Source organism: Drosophila elegans, unplaced genomic scaffold (genome assembly GCF_018152505.1).
Source record: "Drosophila elegans isolate 14027-0461.03 unplaced genomic scaffold, ASM1815250v1 contig_149, whole genome shotgun sequence".
Classification (NCBI taxonomy): Eukaryota; Metazoa; Arthropoda; class Insecta; order Diptera; family Drosophilidae; genus Drosophila; species Drosophila elegans.
The window spans coordinates 14851944-14871992 of record NW_024545513.1 but is presented as its reverse complement, the minus strand read 5'-3'; the positions used below and the strand labels follow the sequence as shown (position 1 = coordinate 14871992).

General features: G+C 37.4%; 1 protein-coding gene across 2 annotated transcripts in view; it reads left to right on the top strand.

Moving 5' to 3' along the window:
* LOC108149992 (inactive dipeptidyl peptidase 10) overlaps positions 1 to 20049 on the top strand; it is a 111238-nt gene that overhangs the window by 52149 nt on the left and 39040 nt on the right. The gene's annotated exons all lie outside the window — the stretch shown is intronic.

Below are 20049 nucleotides of genomic sequence, written 5' to 3'. Positions count from 1 at the left end.
GGAAAGGATGCCGGCGCGGATGGAAATAGAAACAGAAATAGAAATAGAGATTGAGATAGAAACGCGACACAAGAGCGGCAGACAAGTGCCCGATGATGAAGACGATGATGGTGCAGCTGCAGGTGGTGGTAAAAGTGGGGATAGTTATGGGATACCCTGTGTGGAGGGGGCTGCTCATGGAAAATACACCACCCAGTGAGAGTGCAACAAGCTGCACCCCCAAAATGTTTTTATGCCCGAGCAGAATGATAAAAACATACATGCACTGAAGAAAATATTTGCGGTTAAGTTCATGTGTTAGTTTTAGAAAATATGGCTTACAAAAAAGGTACAGATTTGTATCTCCTCATCCTTGTCGTTTGAAATATTTTGTATTGTATTGAATAAAATATCATAAACTATGTTCGCTAACTTTTAGATATTTAAAATATAATTTCATTTTTTTAACTATATATTTTAAGACTGCATTTTAAGTATTACTTTAAGTATTATTATTGTTATTATTATTTCTTTATTTTACCTATTTAAACAATATGGAAAGATATTTGCTTATTATAGCTTTGAGATTTCTGTACATATATTGCCTTTTTTAGGGCAGATAATTCTCTGTGTGTAAGCTTTACCCATTCTTCCCGCCAGAAATTTGATTTAAGTCCGCTCGCCCGCCCCTTCATTTTGTAATTGCCCAACTTGACGAGTTCCCTGCAATTTGCAATTAAACTGCTGCAGTTGGTGGCAGTCGTCGTTGGGGAGTTGATGCTTTTTCCTGAAACGACAACACGACCACGGAAACGCACACCAGTGGGGAGCTATAGTTCAGTGACATTAAAACTTTAATTTGAAATGGCCAACCCTCATACTTGCGAGGGCAATTAGCAGTGAAAAGTGGGGGAATCAACATCTGATGATTTGTTTCAGGCGTTCGGAACTACAAAATTAATCAAAAGTTTATACTGTTAGAAAATGGGTAATAAAAAGCAAGACATCGCGTTTTCATGACATTCATTCAAAAGAACTTTTTTTAAATTATTGATGTATTTATTTGGATTTAAGTTAAATAAGCTCGTAAGGATAATTAATTGAAAACTCAACGATGAAGGGCATTTCAACATTATTACTTCCATTACTTCCCAGGGTTTTTACTTTTCAGGTTTGTGTTCTAAAAACAAATTGTTCAAACTTGGGTTTGTGGAATAAAAAAGTTTGTCAAACAAGTTTTTTTGTTGTTACTTTGTCAGAGTTTTTCAGACGCTTTTGGCAACATAAATAACATGTTTAAAGAGTCATAACGTTCTAACTGTTGACCATAGTTTCGCAGGGGTTTGTTGGAAAAACAAATGAACAAATAAATAGCCAAAAATCCACAATAGAATAATAATTCCTCAATTTTTTTAAAATTTTAATTCAACGGCTATACTTGCCGACTATTTTTTAATAAAAGCTGCAGTTGAAGTCTAAAAGCTGATATCCTTAAAAGCGAGCTTTAAGTTTACAAAAGTTGCATTGCTTAAAGCTTAAAAGTCTTTTCAATTAAATCAAATTCGGGCCGAAAAGCTATAATCCACTTAAAGAACCGGAGAAGCTTTAAGGAGCTTAAGTTCCTCAAGAAAAGCTAAAAATATTCAAAACACCAAGTTTACCGCTCCTATTTTCCATTTCCGACTTTCTCTTTCATGCTCCCTAGTTCCTTTTTTTGTGTTTCTTGTGCAGCACATAAATCATTTCGCTTTGGAGTGTTAAGCATACGCAGCGTTGCACAGCGTTGTGCGTGTGGTTTTTCACTGCATTCGAAAAATGGCATTGAAAAGCTGTTGGGCAAAACAAAATTTATGACCCCCTAGACTTTTTCGACTTTTGGCCAGGGGCCTGTTGCTGAGTTTTCACTTTTCACGTGACTGTGTATTTGCTTTTTACCCAGATACCAGTTACTTCGCCCAAAAAAAAACGTGGCCAGCATCATTTGTAAAAAATCTTTCAATTGACAGCAAAAAACAAAGGGGGAAATTGCTTATTAGACATTAGTTGAAAAGAAAAACTTGGCAAAGCCAAGCGAGCGGAAAGCATTTCGTATTTTTTGTTTATGTAGGCAATGACTTTCATTCAACTGGCCTCGGCTGCTTGCTTATTCCATTCACTTGCCATAAAGGATTTTTCATGGTGCAAAACGCAGAAAGCAGAACGCAGGACCATGAAATATGCTAAATGGACGCGAAGTCAAGCCAAACAAACAAACAAACAGCGGCGGTTGATCAACGGCTTTGGTTAGCCCTCGGCTCAGATCCCATCTTCCAAGCACGCCCTTCTTTCGCCCAGGTGCACATTATTCATTCCTCTGACACGGTCCCAAAAAACACACACAAATAGGGACACGTATGCGATGGGGAAATGGGTGGTAATCGACTTTATTATTCCACCAAGGTATAAGAAACCTAAACGGTGTAATTAATTAACCCAATGATTGCAGCTTACAAAATCAAATTTACAAACAAATTGCATCACTAACAGTTTAGATTAGTAAAAGCATTATTTAACGGAACATATTTTAGAACAAACTCTTCAGTATGAGTCCGAATAGTCCCAAATTTTGTAAAAAAAAGGTTTGTGTAGATTTAAATATAACAATAAAAGTTTCAGTTAACTAAATAATTATATAACTACAGGGAATAGATGAAATCAAAAAAAAATGTTATGTTACTTCTCGTGCAAGCCATTGTTTTTCAATAAAAATAAATTTCTTAAATAAAGGGAGTTCTGAAGGCACACCAAAAGTGTGACGTTTTGTACTCAACAAAGTTTTCAAAATGCTTTTTTTTTTTAAATGTCCATCGTCTGCATCCTTCATTCATCGCATTCGCTGACTTGACGCGGTCGAAACTTTAAAAAGAAATGCAGGAGGGCAAAAACTTTAAAAGTAGGGTCACGATAAGCCGACCTCATTAGACACGTTCTGTCGTCGTACTCTTTAACGGAAGTTTTCGTTGTTATTGTATACGTATACATTTTATATTAAAGTGGATTATAAATTAAATTTTACAATAAAATAATGTAAAAAAAAATTAAATGTAAATTCACATATTTTTTATACTATTTATCTGGGATTAATACCAGAAACCTTTGATAATCGATATGAAATGATTGCTGGGAATTCAGTTTGTTTTGTTTCCCATTTGGTTGATTGTTATACACTTTGTGATCATTTTGTTTTTATATTTGTTTTCCAATTTGGGTGATTTTTTAAAGTTTCATGGGTAGATGTGCATATAGTTTTACTCTTTTAAAAATAAAACTCTGAGATACCGATTCTTTCGTATTTCTCAAAAATGTTAGGAAAATGTTGGTAATTTTCCTAACATTTTTATGATAACCCAATGTCTTTAATTTCGCTTTTATTTTGCTTTCGGCAATTTTGTTTTGCTCGCCGCTTTCCGCATTTTTTTTGCCGCTGCCTTATGGTTTTCCACGTGACTGAGAAAAGCTTGGGTGCCACACACTGGCGGCAGCTTTGATGCGGATGTTTTGAAAGCTCGCCAGCGTGTGGCTGCTGCGATAATTCGGAAAATGTCGAATGGAAACTGGCGGCATGTGCGTGTGCCATTTTCCCGATTTTCCGCATCGTCTTCGCTCAGTTCTACCCAAAACGCCAGCTGCTGAAGTCGCACCGCCGAAGTCGCACGGAAAAGGCGCGAGCGCAAATCGCGTCGCTCGTCCTCGTTGCTCCTTTTAAATCCTGGCGCTTCTCGTCGGCGATCGTCGTTGCCTGTTTGAAATTCTCCCTTGAACGCGCCCATTGCCTTTCGGAAAAAAAAGAAAAATAAATAGAAAACTTCGAAAACCACTGGAAAATGCAATTTTAATTACTTTCATCAGTCGCGGCCATCTGAGTATTTTTATATATTTTTTTTTCGGTGCTATAAACAAGTAAAGGCGAAAGTTCTGTGAGTGTGAAATAAAAATGCGCAAATTGCTTAATTGACAATTGGCCAACCAAAGCCGTAAAGTAATCCAATAAGAAACGAATAAAAAAAGCCATAACAAGAAAGCGAGGGGAGTGAATTGAAAAGAAACAGCTTGAAGTGGAAAGAGAGTTTATTTTTAATGAACTGATTTAATAGACCTTGTTAAACTTTGCCAGTAATCAAATGACTTGAACCAAAATTTTGTTTATTCATGATTAAATTAATAAATATAAGTAGAAAATCCAAGACTAATATGTAATAAATTTCGTAATCATTTCAACAGAAGAATTAAATTCAAGTATTTGCTAAATGTTTAAAATTAAAGTTGATTAGATATATATAGATATTTTATAATCACATATAAATTTGATATCAATTATTTATTGTATTGCCTTTGACATGATTGTTATGAGCTGTAAATGATGCCTTATAAATCGAAATCATTTACTATAATTAAAAAGTAGAATGGTTAAATGCAAATTAAAATAAAATATTAATGACAGTGCAAAAAGGATTGCCAAGTTGGAAATCAAGTATACGCCGTGTGGTTGCTTTTGCCGCTTTTGTGAGGATTTGTGGGACTTAGACCAGCCACTGTTTTCAGCCTGTTGCCATCCGTGCACAGATTGCTGAAATAAAAAGTCGACACAAATTGCTCAGGAATTTCGATTGGCAAATCTTTGATTTCCCTCTCGTTTGGCTGCGTGCTGATTGCCCCAAGAGCCCGTAAAAAGCCATCGTCCTTGGTCCTTTTGTGTCCTTTGCCTGCTCCCACGAAACAAATGGCGAGCGTTGAATGCTGATTCCTGTTGCCTGATGCCTAATGCCTGGCCTCACCTTATTTATTTGGGAATTGGCATTGTCTGGCTTTGAAATCTGTTACTTTGTCTTTGGCCAATATTTGCATGGTAAATAGAAGCCGGAAAGAGACACAATGGCCTGCTGCTTATCGTTATCGTTATAATCCATCCAAGTCCTTTTCCCCCTTGACAATGGCCGTAGCAATGGGAATAGAAATAGCAATGCCAATGGCAATATGTTAATAATGCCCTGGTAATTAGCCAAAAGTCGGGCGTCGGGTAATTTGCCAAACAGCGTCAACTAATTAAATCACGTAGCAAATGCATAAAAACAAAGCGATTCCGTCTATCTCTAATTTCATCCCAGTGGGCCAACTTTTAGGCAAATTAATAGGCCAAGCAGGCGAAGTCAGGGCTCAGACAAACAACAGCAATTAGGCCCTTGGCAAGTTCTTACATATGTGAGCATTGTCTGGCCTTCCCACACTCCCATTCCCATTCCCATTCCCAATCCCAATCCCAATTCCAATCCCATCCCCATCAAAGCCTTAAGGGTTCGGTTCGAATAAATTGCCTTCATCATCTTTCACTTTTGGCCCGGTCTCTGGTGTGGTCTTCCCCTTTTTTTTCTATTACTCCGCTCCTTCTATCCAAAAGAATCTTTTGAACACACATTTCTATGCCCGACACACACGACAAAGTTTATTAAAATTTCCTGTCATCTTGTGGCATTAACACACAAATGGAAAACTTAAAAAAAAAGAAAATACCATGAAAAGTTTTGAAACGGAATAAAATTAAAGCAAATGCATGCGAATCCCTTATTGAATTATCTCTGAAACTTTCCGCGTCTAACCAAGCAAAACTTCCACTAACTTTCCATAATAATCACTGAGTTAGTTGCCTGTACCGAATTTCACCAAGTTTCCACAAAAACAAAAATTAAATAAAAATACTGTGCAAGTGTTGAATGGTATGCAGAGCTATTGATTTATTAAGTAAAGTAAATGACTAGGCAATGAAAAAACCACATTGGAAGAAGCAATTATTTTTCCAGCACTTTTTCCAATTGACACAGTGCGGATTCTGGGTTTTAAAGTACACCATCCCCCGCTTGGTTTTTAGATCCAATTATTCCCATCTCGTATCGCTCAACCTATCCACTGGATGACAAGTCATGCGATATGTTGGCAAGGACGTCAAGTGCCCGTATATAGTTACATTAACCGCACACAACTGTCCTTATTGTTGTTGTTGTTATTGTTGTTGTTGTTTTTGTTTCTGCTTTCGTTTTGCTGGCTTATTTAAGTTTCAACTTCAGCTTGAGTTTCCGTTTTCCCTTGTCCGCCAAGCATAGACATTGTATAAAAGGCGGACGACGTGCTCAAGTATCTCATTCGCAGCACCCAGCAGCGAACAGCAACCCAAAAGTCGCCCGATCCCCAGTTAGTTGTGTATCATTAGCATGAGGGAGCTGCTGGTGAAATTTTCCCAAATTGCAGCTACACAGGGAGAAAGCAGTTGAATTTTCAGTAGTATCAGCCATAAAATACGTCAATAATATGCAGCAAATACTGACTAGATTTCTCTAGTACCATAGTACTTTTCGGGGGACTTTAAAAAGTCACAGAACTTCTTAAGCATTTTTGAAAAAAAAAAAAAAGATATACAAATATTCACTTATAAAAATGACTTTAGGCTCAACAAAATATCTTTATAAATATATAGAAATTAGAAAACACCTTAGATAATACGTATTAATAAAATATATATTTAAACAAGCTATTTTTCAAATGTAAATAATAATAAAACGAAATTTACTCGCTGTGTAAAAAAAAGTAGGTTGGGAATTACAAAAAAAAAACAAAATTCGGTGCGTGCCAAAGTGCAGGACGAGCAGATAGCCAGCGGCAAAAGCGACCGAATTAAATAAACCAAACTCAAATAATGCAATAAATCTTTTAACGAACTTTAATACAGAGTGCAAAACGAACTCGAATTACACATTAATTTCAATTGCAAAAGTCGAAGAGGAGCCCGACGGTCCGAAGGATTTATCGCCCGACAATAATAATTAAGGCGGCCAGCCAAACGTAGATACACTTTCCGTGCCAATATTTATAGGAGGCGACCGCAGATACTAGCCGCCGTAGATCCAGATACAGATAGAGATACATCTGCGGCCAGCCAGGAACAGAAGCCACCATGAATGCCGCACAGAGCGGCGGCCACGCGGGCGGTGGCGGCGGCTCCATGGGCAAGAAGGGCTCCCAAATGGAGGTAATTATATTACATTTTATATACCCCCCACAACGACCGAAAGGGTCCGTCCACTTGCGACCCAAGACTCCCTTTCATTGCTTTTGATTTGGTCTTTATTCGAAATGTATTACCTATTTCTTTTCACATTAATACCCTTTCCAAATTCCGGTAAGCTTCTTTTCTATTACTTGGATCTTTGCGTACCTTAATTATAGTTCTTAAATCATTTGAGCTCTCAAGAAAATAGAAGTCTCTTTAATAAATGAATAATGGATAGGTTTAGTTATTAAAAGATAATTATAAACTATGTTAAATCAAAAATGCATAGATAGTCGGTTGTTGATCAATTAAAACACATTCAGGTTTTTTAAAACTTAATAAGTCATTAAAGCTTTTATTGACCAACACTTTATTTGCATATAGGATACTTACGTTTACGATTTACATTTTATTTGCGAACACGCCATTTTTGGATAATTTAACTTAGGAATTAATTTTATAAAAAATAATATATTAAATAATCCTTATTTGTAAAAGTATTTACCGATTCGGTTTCCCTTTTTTATGGTTTCTTTGATTTGTTTTTTTTTTTTACATTTCTTGGGTCCAATTTGAAGCGCTTTGGCTTTGTGCTTTTTATAGGCATTCCTTTGGCCAGGCCAAAAAGGTGGGCGCGAACCCAGTGAGGGGGCGTGGCAGTCTGACCTGTGTGTCGCCATTTGTAATGAGCGTAAATTGAATTTACTATGCTGAATGGAAACGTGACGCCTTTTCTAAGAAAAATCAAGGGGAAAAAAAGAGAAAACAAAAAGAAATAAAAACACAAATTAAAATAAACCAATTCGATTAGCTTGGGGCATGGCAAAACTCCCAATTAAGTTAAGGGCAATTCAGTTGAGTCCCCGGCTGAATCATAAATTTGCCAGCATTTTTCATAACTGAATGGACTTTATTGTGGTGTGGACACTTTTAAGGCCTGGTAAATGTTTTATGTTAGCAAGGCATATTTTTTTAATTTCATTTAAAAACTACCCTGAATACGAAGTCCAAACAAACAGCATAATTAAAACGGGCAAGAAAAAAACATTAAAAAGTGGACGGCACTAAATTAATTTTGTCACAAAAAACAACCATTCTCCGCAGGCAATAAAAAACTAAACTATGAGTAAATGAATAAATTAAAGAAAAGCAAAAAAAAACATGCGGGTATTAAAAATTAACTTGTGAGAATTTCATTTGGAAAGTGGCAATCAGGATCACAATGTCCTTGTTGTTCTTGCTGTTCCGTTGCTCCTGTAAACACACAATTAAAACTGGTGGGTGGATTTTCGAGGGGGGCACATAATGAGCAAGGTCGTCCGCAGCCATCGCACCTGTCATTCAAACGCTCTTGGCCATAAATGTTTTAAATGGCCATAAAGCAACAACAGCTTAATGAGCAAGCTCTTCTCTCCACAAGCCCCCCTCCCACAATTCATTTCAGTTTCTTTTTTTTGCGTTGTTCATTCCTAATTAAGCCGAACATTCTTCCATTCACTTTGTCCCTGGCCCCAGCTTTTGATTGCAATTTGTTGAATATGTTTATTTTAGGCACTGGTAGAGGGTATTTTCACTTTGTTCAGCAATTTGCAAACCTAATGTGCTCTTAAAATATGTATTCTTGATCCGAAAATGCCGACATTGATCAGCAGTATTTAACGTTAATAAATCTAAAAAATTAAGTTTATTAAAAAGATTTTAAAATCTATGTATTTTAGGAACTACAAATCACTAATACAATATTTTTTCTAACCATTTTTAGACCATCTGTTTGGTTTCTGGCCATGGCAAAATTGTTTTTTATATATAAACCAATTTAAAGAATACACAATAAATCTAATGAAATAACTTAATTAAAATCTTTAAAAGATATTTAAAAAACAATTGCTTAGGTACTTAGAATTCTTACCTTTTTCGGGCCAACTGAACTTTTGATTCCAAGGCATTTAATAGCCGCTCTTTGAATTGCAGGACTTGCAGATTTTTTTCATTCCGCAATTGTGAAGAAATTCTATATTTAAGAAGGGTAGTGGGTGGTTTTGAGTTGTTCAGGTTTTTTGGTCATAGCGAAAGCACGTTTCGGGGGAGTATGTTTCGTTACCAAGGCCCTTTGAACAAAGAATGCCCCTCCATTCGAACCTTTCGACTTTCGCGGTGCGATTCAGTCATGGCTGGCGACTTCATCATCCATTAATGTCACTCAATCTGTGCGCATAAATTTGCATAAAGCGAAATCCAATTTACTTTAACCATTATATGTGTGTGTGTATATACTCGCCCAACACCTAGCACCACCCCCCAAAAAAAAGCCAAAAACTTACATGATATATATGAACTTTCTTGGAATGCGGTAAAAATTTCCATTTTGCGGTATGATGATGCCTGCGAAAATGCTGAAACGCCCATTCGTTGGATGAAATTTGCGGTGGGCATTCCTTTTGCGTGCCACATTTTAATTTGTTATGTGGACAAATCCGCTTGGGTCAGTTCGCAGGGTAAAAGCTCAAAAGACCGGAAGGAAATGTGGCACAAGAAATTAACCATAGTTGGTTGGATGGTCAAGGCTGGCCTTTATAAATCAAATGAAATTTAGTAAGTCCATTGTGTAATGCATTGAAATTTCTCAAGGCACCTGCCTTAATTGCTAAGAGGAATTGCTTTTTCTTGTTGCCAATTTTCCTGCTCTCCCCAGGCCTTTCAATTAAACAATGCAGCAGTAGCAGTTACTTTGCCTCACCTTTCACCCGAAGGAAGTGCGTTTGATGGGTCGTTTCGAGTGGAGCCGACAGGTCACAGTTCACGATGACCACCCAAGTTCACCATCTCCATCATCATAACCATCGCCATCACCATCCGAAACCATTCCGAAAAACTTAGCCCACGATGGTGCACACGCCATGCTAATCGGTCATTAACATGACACCGATTTCTCTGCGAGCTTTCGCTTTTCTATCTTTGTTTTTCTTTTGGCGCATTGCGTATACGCCACGTGGCCGTGCTGCCTTTTCACTCCCTTCGCGTGGCTCTTCTAATTAAATGCTAGCGAAAAATGCTGAAAATTCGTTATTTTTTGTCCGGATTTAATTAAATCTAGTCAAAGGATTTCCCTTTTTTTTTCTTATTTATTTTTACGAGGGAGGATTGCCACAGAGTTGACACAATTGCATTGCGTGATGGTATTCTGAACCCCTCTTTTGCCGAGCAATCAAACTGAAAGTGTTGACTGAATCCGATTCGAAGGCTCTCAGTGAGCTAATTTCCGCTCTGTGAAAGCCCGAAAAACGTTAGAAAGTTGACTCCTTGGGGGAAATGCCTCAACCTTAATTTCCATTGCAAATGTTGCGAGCTTAATTAACACTTGAGATATACTATATATTCAAGACGAGTCTGCTCGAAGGACAGAACTTCAAATTTTAAATTTTAAAGTTCTTCAAAGCTTTACAACCTTTGCAAAATAATGAAAAATATATTAAGTCTTAACTTATATTGAAGCTATTGGTTTTAAATGAACAAAAAAAACAGGAACTACCTAATATATGTTTGAACTCATAAATTAATTTACCAAATAGGACAATATTATAATTTAGGTGAGTTTTTTTTTTGTAATTATTATTTTTTTGCTGATAATTTTTTTTTTTATTTTTTTATTATACAATTGGTTTCTGGAAACAAAAACCAAAGCTGACACGTGCCGCTTTTCTACGGCCCAAAATCTCTTTATTCAACTTAATTCGCTGAAATTCCCCTGTTTGAGTCTTGTCGAGCGTGTTATAAATCAAAGCTTGTGTTTTTTTACGATGCTTCTCACAATTTTTATTGTCACATTTATGACTCTCAAATAAATCCCGACGTTGTAGCATATTTTTAAGAAATTGTTCTACTTGCTTGGATCCTCTAATCCTTTTGGGGATTGTGCAAACATCTTTATATGCACTACACGCAAATCAAATCTATGAATTTTTAAGAGGACCTTGTGCGACTTCCTCTTCCTTTTCGCGTTGTCACGCCCTTGGGCTTGGAGCGGCATCGTTTCGTCCACTGGTCCATTGGCAAGTCATGTCAAGAGCAAGCCATCAATTTTCTTAAATCACCAAAAACGCAAAAAAAAAAATAGGAAAAAATACCACGAGGCCGGAAAAAGGGGGAGGCACATGCCGTTAGAGCACTTAAAAACCACAAGATGAGCTCGTCAGATACCGCCTACAAGTCGATCCCCTCTTACCCATCCCGAAAATCCTCCCCGAACACATGTTAAATTTCCCTTCATGTAGGCATTTCTTTCGATTTACATACCCTTTGCCAGGGGTACTATAATTTGGATGGGATTTTTGATAAGTGCTATATACAAAATTTTATTGCAACATTCTATGTATATAGAACACCACAAAACAATTATATTTGTTATATTAGATATGCCTTTTCTTAAATATATTATGTTTGCCTTGTTAAATTTATTTCTATAGGAAACGTTACATTCTTATATTTTCAAATTTTTAAAGATATTTAAAATATATAATTTAGTTTTATAGCTAACATAATTCCGCTTAATTGAGAATAAGGAAATATTTTATTTAATTTTAATATGAATTATTATAAAAGGGTATTTTCCGTTTCGGCCCTTAAGCCCAACTCACTTTTCTTGGCCATTTTTTGGCCAACTCTGCTTTGTTTCCTTTCGGCCAGCCACAAAATAGGCCGGGGGCCTGGGCCCAGATATTTTGTCTAAATATTTGCAGGCAAATGCGGGCGGGGGCAGCACTGAGGTTACGTCGGTACAACATTACTTAAATTGCTCATAAAAACGAGCGCCGAAAAAGGGGAAGAACGAAAAACTAATTGAATTAAATTCGAAAATTTTCTACGGGTCATAGTTAGACATGCGCCAGAGGGAAATGGAAGGGGAAAGTGGGGGACATTTTCCATATGTCATACAAGTTTGCGGTTAGCCGACGATGACACACAGATAAAGATAAAGCCGGCAAGATGAAAAGATACAAATTTCATAGAGAAACTCAATGGAGTCGATGAATGTTGGTATTAGGGAAAGAAAAAGGGAAAATGAAAATGAATATCCAGCCATTTGCAGGGCCAAACGAAGTCCTTTCATCTTTTTGGGCGATTTTCTTGTAGAACAAGTACATAGTTAAGTATGGTGAATAATAGTCCTGCGCTGCCTGCTGAAATGTTTGTTAATCCAATAAACTTTTTTAATAAAGTATGTTAAGGAGAAAATGTTCTGTCAAAATGTAAATTATACTCAAACGAAACACAGGGCCATCTATACGGTTATGTTGCGCACTGTATTTTGTTCTTCAAATTAACATTTTCTAGTACATATAATTTTTTTTTATATTTCTGGCACAACCATGGCATCTCCCCTGGGATACTCGTGTTGTTCTGTTTTCCTTCTCAGTTTTGTTTGTTAGGAAATACATGGACGAGAAATTGCTTATCAAATTTCGCAGAGTTCTCTTGCACTTTCCATCGCATTTTCAGGTAATCAAGTATTAAATTTCCATTTACATTTTGCCATACACGAAGAAGGAGAGTATTTGGCCATTGGATTTAGATTGTTGGCAATTTATCACACGGAGAACAGAGCCGAGCCTGGGGAAAACGAGAAAACTTGAGTATTCAAAGTGGAGAAAAAGTGGAAAGAGGAAAATGTCAACGCCTATCATTTGTCTTGGGCTGGAAAACCTTCGGGTTTTCCCTCACCGCCCCCGATCTGTCAGTTGGTCAGACGCTCTATCTGTCAGCCATCCCATTTCTCCAACCCAATTTTCCATCCCCTTTTCCGCCCACTTTTTCACCCTCACCATCACTCTCCACCAAAAAGCGTAAAGCCAAAAATGCAAAATGAATGTGAAGTACTTTGGGGCCAAAGCTTTGGATGGAGGCTCTGTGTTGAAATTTATTGCAAACAACGCAACAAAGCAAAAAACATTATTGTAGCTGTCCTCCATCCCGAAATCCACCCAAAGCAGCCACCCCTCCAATGGCCTACAATTTATGATTAAAACAAAAGATCTAAAAATTCTTTGCGTCGTCATTTGTACGTGACCAACGAGCGATTTTGTGACAAAGGCGGCACAAACTGGCGAAAAACTGCGCGAAAATCTACTGTGCAGTGCGCATTTTATTTTCTAATTTATTTCGTTTTAATTTTAATTTATTTTCATTTCTGCCCGCTGTTTGTTTTCGCACAAAAGCGAAAGCCAGATGGGTCGACTGCCGCCAATGACCTTCAAGTCTGGAGAAAGTGGAGAAAGCATTAAAATTGTGTGTGCTGCATACGCGTAGGCGCAGACACGTGACGGGCACATCAATTGAGGAAAAAAGGGAGTAGACCGCTTTTCCAGTGCGTGTGGAAAATCCAGGCCAAAATCAGGTGTTGCCAAAAAGCCAAAAAAAAAAACAAATATAACAAATTTCGATTTTTAAGGTTTTTCTACGAATTGTGTGCCTTATAATCTCAGATTCTTAATCAGCTGCTAATTTACTTGTAAAACCATAAAATTATTATTATATCTACCGGCACTTATTGAGTAAATAACTGATTATATTAACCTAAAGAGCTTAAAAAAACAACCTGAAACTAATTGTAGCTCCGACGTTCCTTATGAAATGTGCTGCATAAATTTTAAATGAAATCCCGGTTGTAAGTGAAGTCAGTGAATCGCCCTCAGCTAAGCAAACTTGCTAAGTAAGCCAATGAATTCTTGGCCAACTCTAGAGAAATGCCAAAAACACAAGACCAAGTTCCATGGCAAGGGCAGAAGTGTAGCTTGCTGCTGACAATAAAAACAATTTACAACTTTAGCAGGGACCTGTCTCCCCAGCTGATTGATCCCCGAACCCTTTTCCCTCCCCTCGCCGCCAAACTTTTTTCGAGTGTGTGTGCTTTTTTTTTTTTTGGCCCAGAAGTCGGATCGGAAAAGTTGGTGCGTTTGCTGTTAGCAAGTTTTAGCGCGACTGCAACTCAATCAGTTGCAAAAGTGCCCGAAGAGGTTGACTATGTATAAGTACAGCTGTGAACAAAATAATAGTAAAATCTTTAAAAATGAATAATAAATAGAAAGACATTTAAAAATGCTTTTAATAACATTTACCAAATAAAAAAGATTTTTAAATATTTGTATAGATTAAATAAACGTTGTGATAAATGTTTTAACGCCTTAAATTGTTCATATATGTTTTTAATTTTGTATTTATCGGAGGCTAGTTTTTAAGCAACCAAAATGTAGGCCAAAGCTTTGAAAGTATCTTTCTGATGTGCGCATTACATGACTATTATTTTGAACAAAGCTGTATAGAGAAAGCGCACATTTAATTGCCAGGCGAAAAACTCCATAAACATGGCCTGGACCCGAAGACAATGGCTTAGACGGCAATGGGCCCTCATGAGCCATAAAAGCTTCAAGCGCGTAAATTTTCACGCAGCAACAATAACAACAGAAGCGATAAAGCCCTAGATGAGGAAGAAAAACATTTAGTATTTTATACACTCCGCAAGAGGGTACAATAAAATTGGCGAAATGTTTGCGCCAGTTTTTACTGCATTGACATAAAAAGCAGGTTACATTCGATCAGTAAATTTGCCATGGAAAAATATATCCCATGCCTGTAAAAATATCCAAAAAATATTTAAAGTTTATTATTACTGTTAGTTAAAATTAACGTTTTTTTTCTGTTCAATAAATATATAATACTATATATTTTTATTTTAATTAGTTCTTAAATTTTAGTTTAAAATTAAATTACTTTTTTAAATAAAATTTATGATACACATTGCCCACAGGGTTTTGTAGTTTTTTTAAATAAATTATAAAGAAGTTAACACTGCTTAGTCCTTTTAATTAATGCCAGTTTTAGTTTTTTTTTTTCAAACAAGAGTATTACAATTTTCCACTTTAAGGCATACTCTCTGTTTTTTTTTACTTTATTATTTTTATTTCGGTATATAGAAGAAGGCAAAATTTATTTTAACGAGCAAAAGTTTTTGGAGCTGCCCAGAGCGTCAGAAAGTGATGGGGAGTGGGTGTGCGAGTAGATAGGAAGTTAAGCCAAGTTAAGGGCGGTGGTTGGTGGGTGGGGTTTTTCGGGAGGCAGGGATCTTCCAGGGGGGAGGGGGGCGGTGATGGTAGGGGGCATGACCAGGATGAAGGCAATCCCTAAATGGCAATTTGGCTGCCGCAGTCGCTGGCGTTTTATTAACGCGACTAATTCCATGCATGGCAGCTAACAAACGAACGGTGATGTTGGCCACTACGCAGGCACCACCCAGCACCACCCACCACCAAGGACATCTACTCCCCCTTCCTCTCAAACCCCTGTCAATTCAGTAAGCCCCCTGCACTGGTCGTCATTTCTGCTTAGCTAATCTCTGACTGCGTGCACGTAACCAAAATCCAGATACAGCCAAAGCCCCAACCAAAGCTACTCCCCTTGCCACGCCCCCCCCCGACACATAAAATAAATAAAAAAAAAAAAAAACGAAAAACGAATGGAAAAAGCGGAATTTATAAATAAAAACGCTACAAATCCGCTTGGCTTGCTTTTGGCCCCGGCGAGCGTATAAAGAAAAATGCTGCGGAAAAGTTTGCGTTTTCCGTTTCGTGTTCTTCGCATGCATTTCATACTGCCCCCGTGCATACCCCTTGGATACCCTATAAGCAAAGCGGATTAGAAGCTGTATGACATAAAACAAACTTTGCTACAAAGTTTTTTAAAGCCAAAAAAAGCTAGTACATATAGTACTTCACGTTGTTTTCGGAATTCAACTTGTCAAAATGGGTCTCGGATTTCATTGGGGGTGTAATAAAATGAACATTGGCTGAAAAGTTCTTTTCTTATTTTGTTAAGTTGAGATTCAATTTTCCTTTTTTAATTTAAAAACTTATAAATTATCTTAAAGGAAATTTCAATGAGCTTGTTTATTTTTAATATTTTTCAATTAAACAATTTTTAATATATGTAAATAATAAATATAAAATAAATTTGGTCAAGTTGACTTTTTTATTTGAACTAAATAATTGATACGTTTGCAATTGCAACAAAACATAAAAATATATATAATTGGTCGAAGGACACCTTAACGAAGCCAACAACATAAATTTCCTAAAGTTCTTGCAACAGAATTTTTGACAGCAACCGCGGAAGTGGTAAAGGAAGCTGCTGGTGGTTTAAAAAGGCAAAAACGGAATGAAAACAGAAAAAGGGGAGGTTATGTCCTGACCACCACTCCCCTCCCTTGCCACCCTTTCTTTTGCATATTCATTGTAATTTATGAGCACTGCCAGGAGGTGGAAAAACCGCGAGGCATGCATATTAATTAAAATGTATCAACATGGCGTGTACGCCATATGTCGGTACTGTCGATCAAGGTGTTATCGAACGGATTAAAATGGCGATTGTGGACATGAAAACCGGTGTAGAACGGGGAATAATAAGTGGTAAATCTGATAAAGCCTATGTGAAGCAGCAATAGTGCAATCTAACCTGCATGAAAATTATCTCCATCTGGCCATCTCTGCCCCACTTACCCCTACGCTTCCGCCACTTTCTCCTGCATCGTTTTACATTTTCCCTGTGATTTTTGCCATCAGCCTCCAGCAATTCGATGCGAATCTCCCTGAAACTCTGCACTTGACAGCAGCATGTGAACTGTAATGGAAGTGAAACTGCGACTCTTAAATAGAGTTTCCTAGAAAAGACAACTGGGGCATTAACTTAGGGTCTAGCAAATTGTTGGAAAGTGGAACACAAAATCATATATCAATTACAAAAATTAAGAACGATTTAATTATAATTTAAATGGTCGCTAAATAAACCGATTCTTGATTTTCAGTTCATTTTTACCTATTTCCCTCTTAATCGTTTTGCTTACTTTTGTTCTTAAAGTGTACGTGTGTAAGTTAACCTAAAAAGTTTTACATATAAATATAAGCTCTTTAAGTCATTATTTCATTAAGAACACAGTCAGAGGTCAATTAGAAATACACATTAGAAAATATCATACATGAAAACCAAACAAAGAAATTAAATCTAAGTTTAAATTGTAAACTGTTTTATTATCACACCTTAAAAACCAAACCAATCTGCTTTAAAAAGGGTTTATAAAACATTCACTAAATTTTTCATATTTAAAAAAATGCTTAAACCAAAAACAGAAACAATTTTTTTAAAACTGTTTTGCTTAAGTTATAACTTTGTTATAATTTGATTATTGGCTGTATATAAATCTTTGATGAACTTTTCATTTAAGAAGTCCCATTTCTGCCAGTGTAGGCCTAGGACTAACAGCCGTAAACTTGAGTAGTGGCTAAGTGAGACTGTGATGGGATAAGTCATGTCTAATTGGGGCTAACTCGGGGTCTGGAAATTCACATGGAATGCCTGCCGCCGGCCCTACGCCTCCAAGTACCCCCGATTTGTCGCAGTGTCCTTGGCAGCTGTTGTCCTGCTGCAAGTGCCATGCATTCATGCATTCCACACGAGCACAACAATGTGATTAAAATGCAATTTGCTGCCATTTACTTTGAGCATAAGGCGGGCAAAATGCTGAAAAGCAGCTGTAAGCTCGAATTTGCTGCTGTTGATGGTGATTGTAATGTGGCTGCGGATGGGGATGGGGATTGGGGATTGGGGATTGGAATAAAAATGTCGAGCTGGAATCCCGCCCAGCAGCTAACTTGTATGACCTCCTATGCTGTGTGTGTGTGTGTTTGTGTGTGAGTGTGTGTGTGCGAGAGCTGCATTCATTTCCGCTTTAAGCAGAGAAAATAATAAAATTGTATTATGCACTTACCGCTTGCATGGCCATGATGTTGAGGATGATGATGGTGAGATGACGATGATGATGAAGCCCGAACAACAACAGGATGCCAGCAGTGTGTGTGTAATTTATGGCGAAGGATCCACTCACACTCACACGATCAATTGCCTCGTTGGGCATTCAATTTGCAAACAACTCAAAGTTCATATACATTTTCAGCTGAGGAACCCGAAGTCATTGATAAAGGGTGACATTTACAGCACCTGACTTGTGAAATTATCAACACTTTTCCTCAACCAAGTCCCAAAATACAATGTGTGCAACAGAGAAAATCTACCATACATTTTAAGACCAATTTTTATATAGAATTCAACAATAGTATTTGCAAGCTTGTCCTTAATTGTTTAATCATTTATCAGACACTTTCACTAAAGAGAATATATTTTTTTGTTTTACAAAATTTGTAAGCTATTTTTTAAAGATAAGAAAATAGTTAAAATAAATTTAAAAGAAAAAAATATGTTTGGGAAAAATGAATACCTATATTTATAGCTCAGCTAAAATTCCTTTAAATTTTTCCAAGTGTAATCCGCCCTTCGTATTCATCTTTGGCCATTGTAAATGATTGATGATGAATGATTGATGCTTGATTTATGTATTCCGCACTTTATTTTCGTCTGGAGCTGCACTTAAAAGCCGCACCGAAAATCGCTGGCAAGTGCAACACAATTTGCAAAGTACGTTGAGTTGCCAACGGATTTGAGTGCCACCCCCCAACCCAGTACTGCCAAGGACCAAGCAGGACTACACAGGACTACACAAGACTGAGCAGGACTACACAGGACTACTCCTAATGTGGGTTGCAGGGGGATGTGTGCTGTGCCGCTTCGTTAGTCTGACAGCTTTTCGTTTCGATTCGCTTGGCTGCCAAAGAGATGTGCATATCGAATGGGGCCAGAAGATGCCTCGAAATGCGTTTATGCCAGCTCTTTAGGCTTTCATTAATCCGGTCAAATATTTACGCTAGCTATGAAACCGAACCACACATTATGCCTCCTTGAGTGAGCAAATAATCGAATGAAGATCAATTGATTAAATAGGCTATTTCAATTTGTTGCATTTGCTTGGGATTCATCAGGTATTTTATTGCCTACATTGCAGGGAGTAAATGCATTTCAAAAGCGCCAGCATTTAATAACTTTATGGATGGCTTCCAATTCCATCCCTTTTTTTAGGAATTTAAACCACAAAGGACGGCAGTAGTGACAAATTTGCGAATTTTTTATAAGAGGATAAAATATTTAAAGAAAAAACTAGAGCTTTTTGCTCAAATTAAAAAAAAAAAACAATTATATATTAAAATATTAAATGGATTATTTATTAAGTCGAATGTATAATAATTTTTCGTCGCAAAGTTTAATATAAAAAATTTTGTGGGCTGAAAGTGCCACCATCACCATTTTTTTACCTTGTTAAGAGGTGTTTTTGTTTGATGAATCATAAAAATAATTTTTCCAAGTGGGAACAAATAAAGGGTATCGAATAAAATTTGCATTCCAATTTCGTTCACGTTTCGTGGCAGCCATTTACAGCACATATTTTGTTACGTTTGATACCATCAAATGCTAGTAGAAACTTTTATCATCAAGCCAGAAACTTTTGAGTTTGATGGTTATGGTGGCGGTGGTGGAGGAGATACTGATGCCTGTGGCTGCTATTACCTAACAAGGGGGAAAGTTTTCGCGTTGATAAGTGTGTGGCGAACGCAAACAAACTGCTGACGTATGCGCAACATTATCACGCATACGCCGTGTGGCGCAGCAAAACGAGTTGCGACACATGTCAGCGTTGAGCTGTCAATGCAAGGCTGCAACTGAATTAATTGGACGCTAATTGAAAGGAGACCCAAGCCGAAACTAAGCCCCACAACTTGACACTTGTCAAGGCCAGCCGGTGCATATTTAATGCAGCGCATCGATATGAGAAATTGCCTTTAAAGCATTGGTATTTCCATTTCCCTTGGAAACGCCACTGCACTTTTGGGACCAGGATCAATGTGGCACGAAGTCGAGGGCGTTGGGGCATGGCCAGACCCACCGACATCTCATCGCACTGACAGCTTGCCTTGGGCAAACACTCCAACCGCCTCGATGGAGCCCTTATCAAAAAAGCAAACGCCGCCCCTTTCAGCCAACGAGTCGCAATGCAAACAAAA